The sequence below is a fragment of the Halichoerus grypus genome, chromosome 7, assembly GCF_964656455.1.
Source record: "Halichoerus grypus chromosome 7, mHalGry1.hap1.1, whole genome shotgun sequence".
Classification (NCBI taxonomy): domain Eukaryota; kingdom Metazoa; phylum Chordata; class Mammalia; order Carnivora; family Phocidae; genus Halichoerus; species Halichoerus grypus.
In genome coordinates, this window is record NC_135718.1 from 153,530,170 (window position 1) to 153,546,084 (window position 15,915).

The following is a 15,915-nucleotide window of genomic DNA, read 5'->3' on the forward strand; positions in this document are numbered from 1 at the left end:
CCACCTGCCAGCCCATCCCAGTCTCTCTGGCGCTGACCACCCCGACCTGCCCCTGTAGGGGGTGTGGGAGCAAAGGGAGAGGCTCCGCGGCCCCGCCCCCCTGGGCAGCACCTGTGCCCCCCAAGCCTCCCTGAGCAGCCTCCCTCCAGGCCCTGAGCGCAGGCCCCAGCGCCACCTGGCGGCCGAGGACCGAACTGCCGCTAGAGACGCTGCAAAGAAGCCTTCCCACCTCAGCTCACCTGCACACACAGGTCAGGAGCACCTACTGTGTGCAGCACGGGGAAGCAGAGACAGGAAGCTAAGTCGTCGTCCTAGCGGAGCCCACAGGCCAGCGGGAGGCAGAAGCACAGATCCTTTCAGGGAAGGGGGTAGGATCCTCCACGTAGAGGCTCCGGAGCATTTTCTTTCATCCAGGGAACCAGAGCAGCTCAGGGTGACAGGGAAACACACAGGAAGGAGGCTCGGAGGAGGCATGCAGGGTGACCCGTCGGGGGGCTGGGTGCACGCGGCCACCAGGAAGGGACGGAGCTGCAGACGGGGGCAGACAGGCGGCTCAGGCCCTGTGGCCGGGTCTCTGCTCCTGACGGAGGCCCAGGCAGCTGTAAGCAGGGCAGGCTGCTCCCCGCTGCGGGAGTCCTGCTCCGGAGTCTGCAGGAGCGAGTTCCGAGGGGGGTCAGCAGCTGGCCAGGAATGGCCTTGAAGTTCACTTCAGATGAGAAAACAGGCTCCTCGTGCTTGGAAGTTTACAGTAGTGGCAGCCTGGTGGGAAGGACGGACGGGGAGGGGGTGAGCCCGGGGATCTTGTTGTGTCCCGGTCTGTCCTCACACGCCTCCAGGGGGTCAGGGATGGGGGGGCTCAGCTTGGGGGAGGGGAGCAAACAGGGCAGAGGAGGGAGAACCCAGCACCTCATGGCCCCGTCCAGCCCTCTGATTCCGGCCAGAGGGTCCCTGTGGGGTGGGGATGGTGACTCACATGGCCAAGCCCTAAGAGGATGGCCTCTGAGGACAGGCGCCTGAAGACCCGGGTGAGAGCAGGACTGAGCTGCAGCCAGGTCCTGGTCTGCCATCCAGTGAGAACAAGCCCAGAGGGGAGAGAGGAGAAGCCAGGACAGCCCACATGAGGGAGGCAGAGCCAGGCCACGCTGACCGGGGTTAAGGCCAGGAGAGCTCGGCGACCGGGATGCCAGGACCGTGGGCAGAGCCATGTCCCAGGCCACGTGAGCATCATGAACATGCACAGCAGCCCCAGGACCAACAACCCCTCCTCCCAGACTGTGGGTCCCAGACCGGCTGGGGGGGAGTCTGGGGTCTTCATAGGAAATCCAGGCCCCGGAGGCCAAGGACACACTTTCCATCTTGTGTCCTCAGACGTCACTCGGCCCTTCAGGTAGTGGGTGCAGAATGCACATTTGATGGATGTGAGGACGACTCTGCTTCCAGAAGCTTTGGGGTGGAATTGGGACAATTCTCCTCTGGATACCAAGCTCAGATGTGGGTTACTCTCCACACCTGAAACAACCTAGGATTCCTCCCACGGGCATCACCAAAGATGAAGGGCCTTAGGCTCCCTCTAGACTTTTCCCCGGAAGGTGTTCTACACTCCAGGCCCAGCCCAGAGCCTTGCCTGCTTGAACTCTGCTCCTCGGCCGCCCGCCGCCCAGTTCCCAGAGGTCCTGCCAGAGAAGGCTGCCTGCTCCCACCACCCCTGACCTACCCCAGTGAGCACCTGCTTCACCCCCGCCCAAGCATGCCTAGACCCAGGACCCGCTGCAGGAGGGCAGGGACCTCACAGTCCTGGGTGCTGGGCTCAGAGTTCAGCTTCTTCATGGATGTGGGCATTTCCCAGAGTAGGCGATGATTCAGTTGCTAGCTTGGCAGAAGCTCCATAGAGCCTTTGCTCCAAAAAACAAAGAAGGAATCTGAATCCTATGGTCATACATGTTGTGAATCTCAGATTAAAGCATTAAACTGAAGATTCCTCTGGAGAAGGGAGTGTGAATATCTCAAAGGGACCTGGTCTGTAGCCTTTCCATATTTATCTCATCTTTGCCCCCACCCCCGTTGTTGAGGAGCATCTCTCACAGCTGATGCTCCATGGATCCCACTGAGAATCTCTGATGAAGCTAAATCGGGCGCCAGCATGCGGACACGGTGAGTGACAGCGGCCGAGATGCGCTGTGTTCTCCCCACGAGCCCTCCACCCCTTCTCGCTCTCCCCACAGGGCAGCTCGTGGGCTACGGGCTCCTTTCCCTGAACCCCTATATGGTCACAGTAGCACAACTCATCCACGCACTGACTGTGAGCTGTTTAGGGTGGACCCGTCAGCCCCCAACCCAGATCCTCCCCGGATGGTGGACTCATTCCTTCCACAAACAGTGCATGAGCTCCTACTGTGCACCAGCCCTGCTCCAGGGGCTCACACACATGCACGAGTGCACCCAGCAAACCCTCTGCCTTCCTCCTTGTATTAGGAGGGAAAGGCCGTGCGTGGGAACCACAGTAGCTAAGGTGAGCAGGGCTCTGGATGAAAGAGCAGGGTGGGGGCTCAGCACCTGGGAGTGTGGTTTCCAGGTTACATCAGCAGGTCAGAACGGACTTCCTCAAGAAGGAGACTTCTGAGAAAAGACTGGAAGGAGGTGAGGAGTGACCGTGGACACCTGGGGGAGTCACTTTCCTGGTACAGGTGACAGCCCGTGGAATGGCCCTCAGGTGGGAGCCTGCCTGGCCTGTTCCAGGAGCAAGAGGTCAGTGTGGCCGGAGCATACGCGAGCCCAGGCAAGACAGGTAGGAGATGGAGATCAGAGCGGTGACAGGGAGCCCGATCCTGTCCATCCTGACCTAGAATCCCGGGATGCCAGAGCCAGAAAGGCCTCAGAGTTGGCCCCATAACCCACCCCCGAGAAGGGAGGCAGGAGCCCGAGTCACCGCTGGACAGGTGAGAAAACCAGGGGACAGGTGGGAGGCACACCCTGGGTCACTGGGATCGAACTTGGCTCCTGAACACCTTTCTCAGACCCGACTCTGGCCGGAGCAGAGATGGCCTGGGCCTGGGGCAGGGCTGTGCTGTCCTCCCTTCAAGTGTCCAGGAAATACCTGCTCCCCACGGCCCAGAAGGCGGGGCTGGGAGACCTGGGTGCAGGCGGCTGTCGCTGCAGCTTCTTCCACCAGGGGGCGCTGTTCGCAGAGCTTTGCCCTCAGTCCCTGCACCTGCCAGGGTTGTGTCTCCTGGGCTTCCCTGGCCCAGTGCCCTGACTGCAGCCCAGGCCATGGGCTCGGCCCTTTCCAGCCTCGCTGCCCGGGTCTTGGGATATATTCCTGGCCACGGCCCCGGGAAGAGCCCTGAGGGCAGCCAGCCTGGTTTGCAGGGGCTGCGGGGGGCGAGGAGGAAGGGCAGAGGAGGGCGGCCTGGGCAGGAGCAATGTGCACGGTCACCGTGTTGTCTGCCGTGCTCCCTGGGGCTGGCTCCTGCCTGTCCCTCTTGTGTTTGCTGCTGCGGGTCCCCAGGGGCTCCTGTGGAGCCAGGGAACTGGGCAGGGGGGTGGGGGTGAGGGCAGAGCAGAGTAGGGAGGAGTGGCGGCGACAGGCAGCCCTCACCCCTCCAGAGCCACTGGGAAAGGAGGCCATGCCCCACCCCACTCCCAGGGTTTGTCTTCTCCGACAGCAAGAGCCCCAGGGAGGGGAAACTGAGGCACCAAAGGACTGCGCTGGCTGCCAGCTACCCTCCTCTCCTGCCCCTAATTCCTGGGTGCCTCAGGATGAGACCCGAGTGGAGGATGCCCACCTACCCGCTCTGCTCTAGGGACACACTGGGGTTCCCAGGGGGTGGAGGAGGGTGGTGGTGCCACACACCCTTTATGAACACTCTGGGCTCAGGCCACACCTGCTTGTTGCCCGGAGCCTGCTGGGAGGGTAAAGGCAGCTCACAGAGCACACCCCACTGCTGGACAGCCAAGGGCAGGGACAGACAGGACAGGGTGATGGGGCGGGGGTCAGCATGGGGTCCCATGCCCTCCGATGCTTCCTTCTCTCTCCTGCCCCAAACCCGACCTTGCTCTCTGGGCCTCTGAGGCCTCAGCCCCTAGATCTGAAGAGTAGAGGTCAGTGGGACTCCCCAGCTGACCAGGGCAACAGGCTTCTGGCCTGACCTTTGGTCTGGTTTCGTAGCTGGCCTGATGTCAAGAATAAGGTTTCCCTCTCCATGCAGACTTCCGGCTGGTGCAGGCTGGGGAAATCCCAGAAGCAGAACTGCCCCAGTCCCCCAGGGACTCATAGCTGGCCCAGACCAGGGCAGGGAACTGCTGTGCCCCACTGATGGCAGAGCCGAGGGGTTGGGGCGGAGGGTGCCCCTGACGGAAGAACAGATGGGTTCTTGGCAGAAGGTGCCCCCTGATGGCAGAGCAGAGGGGCTGGGGGCAGAGGGTGTCCCCTGACGGCAGAGCAGAGGGTTTGGGGGCAGAGGGTGTCCCCTGATGACAGAGCAGAGGGGTTGGGGACAGAGGGTGTCCCCTGACGGCAGAGCAGAGGGGCTGGGGGCAGAGGGTGTCCCCTGACGGCAGAGCAGAGGGGCTGGGGGCAGAGGGTGTCCCCTGACAGCAGAGCAGAGGGGCTGGGGGCAGAGGGTAGAGCTGAGGTGTACTGGGGAGGAGGGTGGGGTGGGAGGATGGAGAATGTCCTGGGAGAGACAGGCCAGGGCCAGCAACCCAAGAGGGAGAGAGAGGCGGCCTCACCCAGGCCTTCACTCCATGGACATCAGGGTGATATGGCTCTCAGCCAGCTGAGGGCAGAGGGTCAGAGCTGGGAGGGTGGGGAGGGGGTGGGGGACACAGGCAGGGATGCGCCTGTCTGTCAGGACCAGAGCTGGTGCTGCCAGCCCCGGGAGAGAGAGGAGGAAGGGATCATGATGGGCCAAGGTGAGGGCACAGACAGCTGGCAAGGCCGGCCGGCCCCCCTCGCTGGGAGGTGGTGGTCCCTCCTCCCCGCAGTCTGCCCGGGGGAGAGTTGGGGAATGGAGGATGGAGGCCGTGGCTGGCAGGGTGTCCTCAAGGCAGAAAGCAAAGCCCCCGCGGGGAGGGGAGGCCACTGAGCTGGAAGCGTGCATGACAGTGGTTATCCTCGTCCTGCTTCCCTGGAGATCTTGTTCTGGGCCCCCCCCCGAGACACCTGTGATGGTCTCTTCCTCCAGCAACTCCCGTGGATGGGCAGGGGACCACGCCCAGCATCCCAGCCACAGGCAGGAAGCCTCCTCTTCCCTCAAAGACTATCACCCCCCCCCCCCCGATTCTCTCCTCCTCCTTTGCAGCTAGCTGCCCCCTCCTGGCCAAAGCTGAGCCTCCTCCTCTCCCTCCCCACCCCCCTCCTGCCCCTCCTTCTCCAGGAAGCTCTCCTAGACGGACCCCTCCCCACCCGCCATCCAGAGCTCCTCATCCTCACAGTGACCGGACTCCCTTTCCTTTTCTGGGCGTTGACAGGTGGCTGCACGTGTTCGAAGTCCTGCGGTTCCCTGGGTGTGTCTCAGGTCTCTCCTGCAGGAGCAAGTCCCGGGCAGGGACCGTGAAGCCAGGTCACAAGCCAGTCCTCGGGTTCGGGGTAGGGAGCCATCAGTGGCTTTTCAGAGCCCAGAATCCTAAGTGAACGGCCCTTGTCTCTCCATCACCACCTGCCCTTGGCGTGTCCCCTTCCCCCACTTTGCTCTCTGACCCAAGCCAGCAGCTTCTCCCAACTTCCCTTCTGTGCCATCAGCCCCGCCCTCCTCCTCCTGGTCCAGACTCGGTCCCGGGAGAGGAGTCGTCTTTGCCCTGGCATGCAGGCTCACAGGAAGCCCTCCCTGCTCTGGGGCTCCAACCCGGGGCACCTCATTTCATTTCAGGTCAACGGCACTTCCAGGGGCTGGCTGATGTCAGGTGCTGGTTCACGCAGGAGGAGTGAGACTGGGCCAGTCGCCTGGAGGGAGTCACTGCAGGGCAGGTCGGACTGTGCGAAGTATTACCCTGGAAGCACAGAGAGCTGTGGAATCCGACAGCTGGGGGTCCACCTGCGGCCCGAGGAAGGCAGTCTGGACTGGTGTGTTTGCTCTTCACGGAAGGGACGAAGTCCTGGCTCACCAGTGAGTGCCCGGGTGGCCCTGGACTAGTCACTTAACCACTGACACTGTTTCTCGTCCCCAACAGTGTGGGAACGACAAAGCCTTCACCACGCGTGGGGAGGGCTCACCATCACGACACCTAATGGCTACTGGTCACCAGGAACCAGGCCTCAGTGTTTGTATGTCATGTGTCCTTTCACCCTTGTCCTCCCGACAAGGTGGGGATGCTATCATGTCTACGTTCAGATGAAGAAACTGAGGGTCAGAGCTTAAGCGGACTGGAGCCAGGATTTCATGCAGGCAACGTTCTGACCCTACTTGGCCCAGCGACCGTGTCTTCCAAATAATTGTCGTAACAGCTAACCTTTTGTGTTTAGCTCTACTCTGTGCCAGGCTCTATGTTGATTATTCAGTCCTTAGTGGTGTCGTTTGGAGTATGGGTCCGTGAGCCAGCGGCCAAGAAAGAATCCTGGAGACATTTTCAGTGCAAAAAGGTGGTTTTATTAAAGCACGAGGACAGGACCTGTGGGCAGAAAGAGCTGCTATGGGATTGTGACGAGCAATTGATTATATACTTGGGATTTGGGGGAGGTCATGACCAAGGAAGTTCCCAAAAGGACTCTCATATGTTAAAGAAGACTCAGAATCCTGGAGGCCTGGCTATGGTCAAGCTAAGGTTGTTTTTCCCTGGGAAAGGCGTTAACAGTAAGAGAGCTGGGAGCTTCCTGGAGGAAGGTTATCCTCTGCCTGCCTCGAGTATTAGCCAATGGGCTGCAGGTTATAAGGAAGTTGAATTTTATCTACATTTCTTTTTCCTCTGTTCTCCACATCACTCAGAACAACCTTGAACGGCAGATACTACCATCTTAGGAGACAATCACGGCTCGCAAAGGTGACGTGACGCCGAAGCTCTCACACCTGGTTCCCTGCAGCCTGTGCATCGTGAGAGCTCTGTCCCCAGCCCGCCACCTGCCCACCACCCACCTGGGGCTCAGCCCGTCTGGTCACCTGCCGGGCTCACGCGGTCACCAGGCTTGCTCTCTCCTCCTGCGTCGTCAGGAACGTTCTCCCACACTTCCCACACCACCTGTGAGCGGCCCCCTCGCTTCTCGGATTCCTTCAAGGTCCAGCTACAAAGGTCACCGTGGCAGGACGCCCTCCATGCTCAGTCGCCAGAGCCACCTGGCTTCTGTCCAGACCGCACACAGCACGTCCCATGTGGGGCGTATATGCTGGCAGTTCATCATATTTAACTGACAGTGTAATTATACATTATTTGGCATTGTCTTCTGATCATTTAATGTTTACGAATCTTATATCCTCGAACAGAGCGCACAACTTCCTGAGGCCAGGAGTGCCGACATCCCCGCCCCTTACTCTGCGTCCTGCCCTCGCTACTGAGCAGAGTGGGGGGCACACAGCAAGGGCGCCTTAAATAAACAGACTTACAGGGCACTAGAGAGGCAGAAATTCCCAGACTATTTACTACTTTCACACTTTACCTAGGGAGGTGTACCCATACGACATGTCACCCAGGCTGCACGCAGCCTGAGCCGCACCCAGGAGCGGCTTCCCCCGCTCCCCAGCGGCCAGGAGCGAGGGCTCCTTGAGGATGGATCAGCCAAAGGGCAGCTCCCAGCACCAATTCCCTGTCTTCCCTCCCTCCCTGAAGGAGGGTGCTGAGCGTCGGCCGAGCAGAGGAGAGGAGTGACGGCTAAACGCAGGTCTGCACCTCTGGTGTCTCCACAACGACCGTCAGCCGGTTTCGTAGGCGGCAACCTGGACGGTGACGCTGGGTCCTGCACTCGGAAGGACGGGGACGGTGACGCTGGGTCCCGCACTCGGAAGGACGGGGACGGTGACACCAGCTCTTTCTGGGCCCGGCCACCCTGAAGGACCAGGGCTCCTTGGGTCCAGGTACCAGGCCTCCGTCACCCTGCTCCCGGAGCTCTCACACTTGTGCTCTCCTAGTCGGTAACGTGCAGATTGCCCTTGGTCACAGGAGAATGTGCCGGGAGCCTGGGGCCGAGCCTGGCGCGGCAAGCACGAGGCAGACGACAGGTATCAGGCGTGCTGCTGGGACTCGCTCAGGCAGAGGGGAGGTGGGAATGTGCATAGAACAGAGAGAGCTGGAGGCTTGGCCTTGGGACCAGACGCGTGGCACCGGGCCCCTGGATCAGAGAAAGCGCTCCCAAGCGTCCAGGAGGCCCCCCATTTCTCCGATGGCACCTCTCCTGCTCCCTCAGCCAGGCCTGCTCTCTATCTCTGGCCACGTTCTTATCAGGCCGCAAACATGAGCGTGCTTGTCTCTGTTTCTGAAACTTTGCACAAAACGTTTGCTCCTAGATATTCTCTCTCACTCCTCCTTCCCAATCCAGGCCTATCACCTCCTCCAAGAGGCCTTCTGTGACTGGCGCCTCTCCTCCCCTTCTCCCCTCCATTCCAGGAGCAGCGAGACAGCTCAGACCTGCTTAGTCATGGCTTCCTGCCTTCCCCCACCCACTTGGAGGAAGCAGATGCCACATCCCCACCTAGAAAGTAAACGGTTGAGGACTGAAGCTGACCCCTTTGAAATTCTCCCCAGTGCATCGGAATTTCTCTTGCTGAGCTCTGAGCTCCGGGCAAGCCCCCTGCTCTGGGCCACTGTCACCTCTGTCAAAGACAGCAAACCCACGCCTGCCCCTTCTTACCCTGTCAGAGTGATGGAAGGTAACCACTCAGCAGAAGGCTGACCTCGGGGAGTCAGGATCCCAGAGAATTGCGAGATAATTATTCCTTAAGTGTGCTCTTGTGCTCAGCCACGAGAGTACAGGAAACATCATGGCATAGTAGAAAACTCCCTCCAGAAAACTGCCTGGGAGAGCCAGGATCCCCGACTCCAGCTCCACCACTGACATGGCAGATGACCTGAACAAGGGACTTCAGAATTCAGCCCTCCGGGATTTGGGGTTCTGAGTGCCGGGGGAGGGGACTCAGCCCTCTGGAATTTGGGGTTCTGTGTGCCGGGGGAGGGGACTCAGCCCTCTGGGATTTGGGGTTCTGTGTGCCGGGGGAGGGGACTCAGCCCTCTGGGATTTGGGGTTCTGAGTGCCGGGGGTGAGGATTCAGCCCTCCGGGATTTGGGGTTCTGAGTGCCAGGGAGGGGACTCAGCCCTCCAGGATTTGGGGTTCTGAGTGCCGGGGGTGAGGATTCAGCCCTCCGGGATTTGGGGTTCTGAGTGCCAGGGAGGGGACTCAGCCTTATTTGGGGTTCTGAGTGCCGGGGGTGGGGATTCAGCCCTCCGGGATTTGGGGTTCTGAGTGCCGGGGAGGGGACTCAGCCCTCCGGGATTTGGGGTTCTGAGTGCCGGGGGTGAGGATTCAGCCCTCCGGGATTTGGGGTTCTGAGTGCCGGGGAGGGGACTCAGCCCTCTGGGATTTGGGGTTCTGAGTGCCGGGGGTGGGGATTCAGCCCTCCAGGATTTGCGGTTCTGAGTGCCGGGGAAGGGACTCAGCCCTCCGGGATTTGGGGTTCTGTGTGCCGGGGTAGGGGATTCAGCCCTCCGGGATTTGGGGTCTGAGTGCCGGGGAAGGGATTCAGTTCCCCGGGATTTGAGATTCTGAGTGCCGGGGGCTACTACCTGCCAATCCCAGGCTTTGTATGTGGCTGGCCCTCTGAGGGCGGAACTTGCATTTGCCCACTTTTGACTGAAAAGAGAGCTGGCCGAGTTCTGGAAACTATGTCTGGTGGTCCTGCTTCCAGTTCTTTCTGCTCAGAGGCCTTCCACCCTCTTCCAATACTCAGTGGGAGGAGAGGAGAGGGCCTCCTCTCCCAAGTATGTCCTGAATTCTTCCATCTACCCGTGAGATCATTTGAGAGCCCACCCTTGTGGGCATGAGATGGTTCACCCTTCGGCTTTCTCAGGTCAATGAGCTTTCGGTCCTTAATCAGCTACAATGATGGGGTTGACTATATTCTATAGTCGAATCATTATTTCGAGGAATATTTTGATGGCGACATCATGGAGAGCACTTGTGATCTTTGAAATTCCTTGTTCCCATTCAAAATATTGCAAATAAACTTTATTTTGTCCTTATTTGGTTCTGTTTTTTATTTCTGTAGAGTAAACCACCCCGAAATTTAAGACAAAAATGTCTTGCCTAAGACAAGAGCTATTTTATCATATCTCATGATTTGGTGGGTTCAGTCTCGCCATCTGGAGTGTGAAGCCAACGTCTTGGTGCAAGGAGCCCATGGAGTTTGGACAGGACGCCACAGGGCGATTCTTTTGCAACCCGTTGCGCAGACTGGAGTTACCTGGTGGTCTCCGGTGGTGGCTCAGCAAGATGACTTTTCTCATATGCGGTGTCTTGCCTGAGATGGTGGAAAGGCTGGGTCCCTTTCCCTGTCCGTGCAGTCTGAGGTCTGAGGTCTTTGTATGCACTTTCTCTGGCAGGTGGGCTCTGGACTACAAGAGAAAATGGTGGGAGCTGGAGGTCCTCGTGAAGGCTAAGCCAGGACTCACTCTGAGTCACTTCTGCTGTCCTTCGTCGGTCACAGCAATCAAAGGCCAGCCAAGATTCCGGAGAAAGGGAAATAGATCCCACGTCTGCAGGGAGGAGTGTCAGAGGGTCTCTCGCCATCGTTAATCTGGCACACAGGGAAAGTTGATGGGGACTTGGCAGGAAGGATGTGGGGGAGGGGACCTGGGATGGCCACGGCCACGGATTGCTCCTTGATATGAAAGTTAAAGTTCCAGACTGGGCTGCAGTCCCCAAACACCTCAGTCTCCCAGTGTCTCTCCATTTCTCTGCACCCCCCACCTAGCCTGCCCAGATCCCAGGAGTTACCCTCACTGGATCATTCAAAATCCAGCCCATGGTCTAGAACCTGCTCGACGCAAACACCTAGCCATCCTCTACCAACACCCCGTCCCTGTGTCCTAACAGCTCCTGTGCTCCCCTTCTGTCCTAAGGAGCTCAGACCCTGTGCCCCCCACCCCCGGCCTCTCGGCCTCCCGGGACTGGTTTTTCCGACCAGCCTCACCACCTTCCATTTAATGGGCACTGACTTTGCACCAGGGTCTGTGCTCAGTGCCTTAGGGGTCTTATGACTGGCTCCTTGCACCAAGACATTGGCCTCACACTCCAGGTGGTGAGACTGAGCCGCAGAGAGGCCACGCAGCACGCCAGGGTCCAGGTGTGAGCAGCAGGCTGCACACCCACTCATCAAATTCTCTACCATTTTAGCAAACCGCCCGTTTCCTATGCCTGAGCCGTATATCCCAAGTCCCCACAGTCAGTGTGAGAGGCTGGGTGCCCCTCACGTGCTCATCAAGGACTCCTTAGATGGCAAGGGAGGGATGGTGGAAATTCAGGGACCCTACATCCTTCAAGGAGGGAATCCAAGGAACAGCTCTGGGGAACAGCTGCGACCAAGGTTTTGGACCAGTTCCACGTCCTGGTGTGTGCATCAGTGGTGAGGATGAATCTGTGCCTGGCCTCGCCACCGATGAAGAACCGAGCAAGAGGGGTGGACGCCGGACACCTCGTTCGGCCGTCTGAGCACACTGGAGGTCTGGCTCCAACATCCTCGGTTCTGTGGAATGCAGCCCCAAATCCAGAAGTGAAAAAGGCCTGTAAGCACCCAAAATAGCTGACACGAATCTCTTCAACCAAAGCCAGGTCCTCAGGCCTCCACACAGAGCCTTACTGGTTACACTGCACAACGTAGTCAGAGGCTGAGCTCTGACTTCCCAGCCCATGGCCCTTGGAGGTCGAGGTGGGCCGTGGGTAAAAGGCCTTCTAGTGAGGGAAACGTCCGGACAGGGAAGAGACAGCCAATGACCCTACAGCCAAAGACAGTAGGACTCGAAAGTAGACACAGCGCAGTGTCCTATGCCACTTGGCTCTAGAGGAAGGGTGCTAACGCCTCCCTCTGTGCTGGTTCACTGAGCCCCTCCACGCCGATTCTCGGAGTCATCCCACAGCGAGCCTATGAAGCAGGTGGTCAAGGAGAAAAGAAATACTCAGAGAGGCTCACTGACCTTTTCCCTGACCACACAGATTAGCAAGTTTGGGGCTGGGAATAAAGGCAGATCCGACAGTGTGCAGCACGCCCTCCCCTCTACACCGTGACGCCTCTGTTTCATGAGTCATCGAGAAAGGGCTGGTTGACATCTAGACGACTCTGCTGAAAAAGACAGAGAAGTAGGTAGTATGTTTTAAAATTTTGCATGAAAAGTGATGCAAATAGACAAAGTTTGGCATTTGGGATAAGGTTCAACATTCTGCTCTCAGCTACATTATAAATATGGTCATTTGCCATTTATGCCTAATTGTTGTACGGCACAATAAGGCTGTACGCAACATCATGCAAGTGTGTCTCCAGAACTTTCTGCTGCCCGTCTTTCCTCCCCATCTCTACTCCACCTGAATTCGGCTCCCTCCTCTCTCTCCTGAACTCTCGTGAAACTCCTGATTGGGTTCCGTGCCTCTGCTGGTGGCATTCTGACCAACAGAAGGAGCGGTGCTGCTCCCCCACCTCCCCGGGAATGCACATTCCCCAGAGGGACCAGCATGGCTCAGCTCTCCCGCGGAACTCAAGGCCTCACTCCCCAACCCTCCCGGCTCCCCCTGGGACTCCGACAACACCAAAGGCTTGTCGCTACTAAGTTTTTCCCACAAAGCTGGTGGCTTCTGCTCTCGGTATGATCCTGCCTTTCTCAAATGCCCTTTGTCCAGGCACTTACTTGATTACTTTCCACATATCTTGAAGGGCCCAGACTGAGTTGCCACCTAGACACTTCTCAGTGTCCCTGCGATACCTATCTCTGGATGAAGCCTGTGTCCTTGCGTGTAGCAGTTAGGATGCTTGTGGTTTGGGGTAACAGAACTCCCACATCTAAAGCAGCTCAAACAACAGGGACTTATTGTCTCTTTACCAGAAGCCCGGAAGTTGATGGTTCCTGAGCTGGTTCAGTGATGTCGGTTCTAAGTAAGCACGACTGCAATTCTCTGGGCCCTAATGGCCTCCTTGTAATTTAATTACCTCTCCAAAGACCCTGTCTCCAAATATGGTCACATTCTGAGGTACTGGGAGTTAGGACTTCAACAAAAGAGGTGGGGGACACAATTCCTTCATGACAGAGGGAGATGCAGCTTTGGGAATCCCTCTCTGGGAATCTCTCTTTTCGAGTGAAAATCTTTGCCAGAATCCTTCCAGTAAATTTGCGGAGCAGGATTTGGTAACATGCCCTTTTCCCAGTTACAAGGGAAGCTGGGAAAGCATTTTCACTTTTATAATGGGAAGAGAGTTCTGCCAGCCAGAAGGCAAGCGTCGGGAATGACCGGTGGGGGGGCTGCCGACCTCCGGCATGGGGTCTGCTTTGGGTCGGGCGGTCTGCTTCTGTGCCTACCTCTCCCGTTAGGTTCTCGGCTCTTTGAAACAGAGACCAGCATGTCAATCATCTGTGTACCCTTAGTGATGAGCACACTTCATATAGGTGCTCAGCCAGTATGTATTGAAAGAATGAATGCATAGAACATAATGAACTAGATGAACCTGTTTGGGTTACATTTGATTACAACATTAAACTCTGTCCATATGTTCGCCTTACATAGTCTGGTTCACACCTTTGAATAATCGTAGGGAGTATTGCTAATGCGACTGTTTCCACAGTCATAGGAAACCAAGCTCGTGAGCTTCATCCCTCCAAAGTCTGGCATAGTGCGCGGCACATAATATCTGCTGCTTGAATCGTTTGTGGCATGAATAATGGATAAATGAGTCATTAAAATACAAAAAAAAAAAAAAAACGGAGAACCTGGCTGGTTCAATTGGTAAAGTATGCCATACCTTTCTTGGGGTCGTGAGTTCAGGACCCACATTGGGCTTTAGAGATTATTTTTAAAAAAAATGCTTTGAAAAAATATTGTTATTTAAACTTAAGGAGTTATCGTGTTTTCTAGAAAAATGTCTTCCAGAACTGGGCGTGCATTCTGCTCTGTTGGTACTTGCAAAGAGGCTATATCACCAGGTATTTATGTCACCTGTTTTTATTGTATTCTATTCTATTCTAATAAAGAGTGGTCCCCATGGACTTGGCCAGTAGGCCCACAGTGCTCCAGGCAGCTTCGTCTGAGCGGTGATGCTGCACCGGTCGCTGCAAGCCGAGCTGTTCCAGGCGGTGTCCCACTCTGGTTCTGCAGAGTGGCAGGGAGCATACCACAAATCCACACAAAGCGTGCCCGACACTCGAATGTCACTTCTGCTCCACAAAATGCCACGTGTCTGACCTTTCATGTTCTGCAGAATAGGGAAGAACCGAGCGCCTAACTAATGAATGGTATTAGCTGTGGGAGTCAGGGGCCGATTTTGTGGAGGTTCCCCAAATTCTGGCCTCCCCAACGTTGGAGAGCCTCTCGTGACTCTGTCTCATTGCTGCTTCCCTCTCTGCCTCAAAGGGAAGGACTCAGGCAGCGAAGGCGTGAAGTACACGAAGTAAATGAGGACCAGGGACACAAAGTTGCCACAAGTAACTGGGCTCCCAGAGGCAGTGGATTTCAGCGCCACGGGACACCTGTGCCACCCGGAGCAGAGCCTCCTCCCACCCCAGTGCCGACTCAGGGGACCACCCCTCCTTCACACACAGTTCAAGTAATGAGGTTCAATTAAAACGTTCAGGTTCAATTAGTGTTTCAGGCCTTCAGGGACAGTCGCAGGGCAAAATATTTTCCACAAGGAACTTGAGAGAAAGCAGCACCGTAGGGACAGGAGAGGGCGGGGGCCGCATCGCGCCGAAGGCGGACAAGACGACACTTGCACGCGCGTGCGTGTTTGGGCCCCTGCAGTGCTGTCCTCTGAGCCCAGGGTGCTTTCCCAGCAGCCAGCAGGAAGAGGTGCCTACTGGGGTGTTTTCCTTCCAAGGTTTGAGTTTTTCTTCTTTCCTGAAAGTATGGGCAGCCCAGATTTTTGCTGCAAAATCAAGACTTGTTATTATAATGATGGTGATTTTTTCTTTCATCGTGCCAATGAACCTCGTCTGACAGCATTAATGCAAGCACATGAGCCCAGCCCATGACAATAATCTCTTGTTCAGAGAAAAATGTCCTGGCAGTACATGCATCTAGAAGTTCCGCCTTCTGAATTGATGCCAAAATATGATAGATTCCCAGTTCCTTGTGACGGCCGCCTCCTGTAGAGGAGCTCGCACCCCCCTCTCCCTGCGGCCAGCATCATGAGCAGCATTACTTTGAGGTTCCCACTTTCCCCAGGGGCTTTAGCTCTGTGCCAGAGTCCCCTGCACTGAGCACTCGGCTATTTGGAATCCCATTACCTACAACTCCACTAACTGGCATCCCACAGATGAAAGGTCCCATAATTGAGGACACACTCCAAGCTCCTGCAATGACTTCTGAGCCAGTCAGAAAATGTTTGATTGTGTTTAGAATAGTTTCACATTTGGTGTTTTAATGTATTCTGCAGAAGTTGTTTTTTTTTAATTTTTTTTATTGTTATATTAATCCCCATACATTACATCATTAGTTTTAGATGTAGTGTTCCATGATTCATTGTTTGTGCATAACACCCAGTGCTCCATGCAGAACGTGCCCTCTTTAATACCCATCACCAGGCTAACCCATCCTCCCACCCCCCTCCCCTCTAGAACCCTCAGTTTGTTTTTCAGAGGCCATCGTCTCTCATGGTTCGTCTCCCCCTCCAATTTCCCCCCCTTCATTCTTCCCCTCCTGCTATCTTCTTTTTTTTTTTCTTAACATATATTGCATTATTTGTTTCATAGGTACAGATCTGCAGAAGTTTTTTTAATGCTTGCTCCAAGTAGAGTCTCTC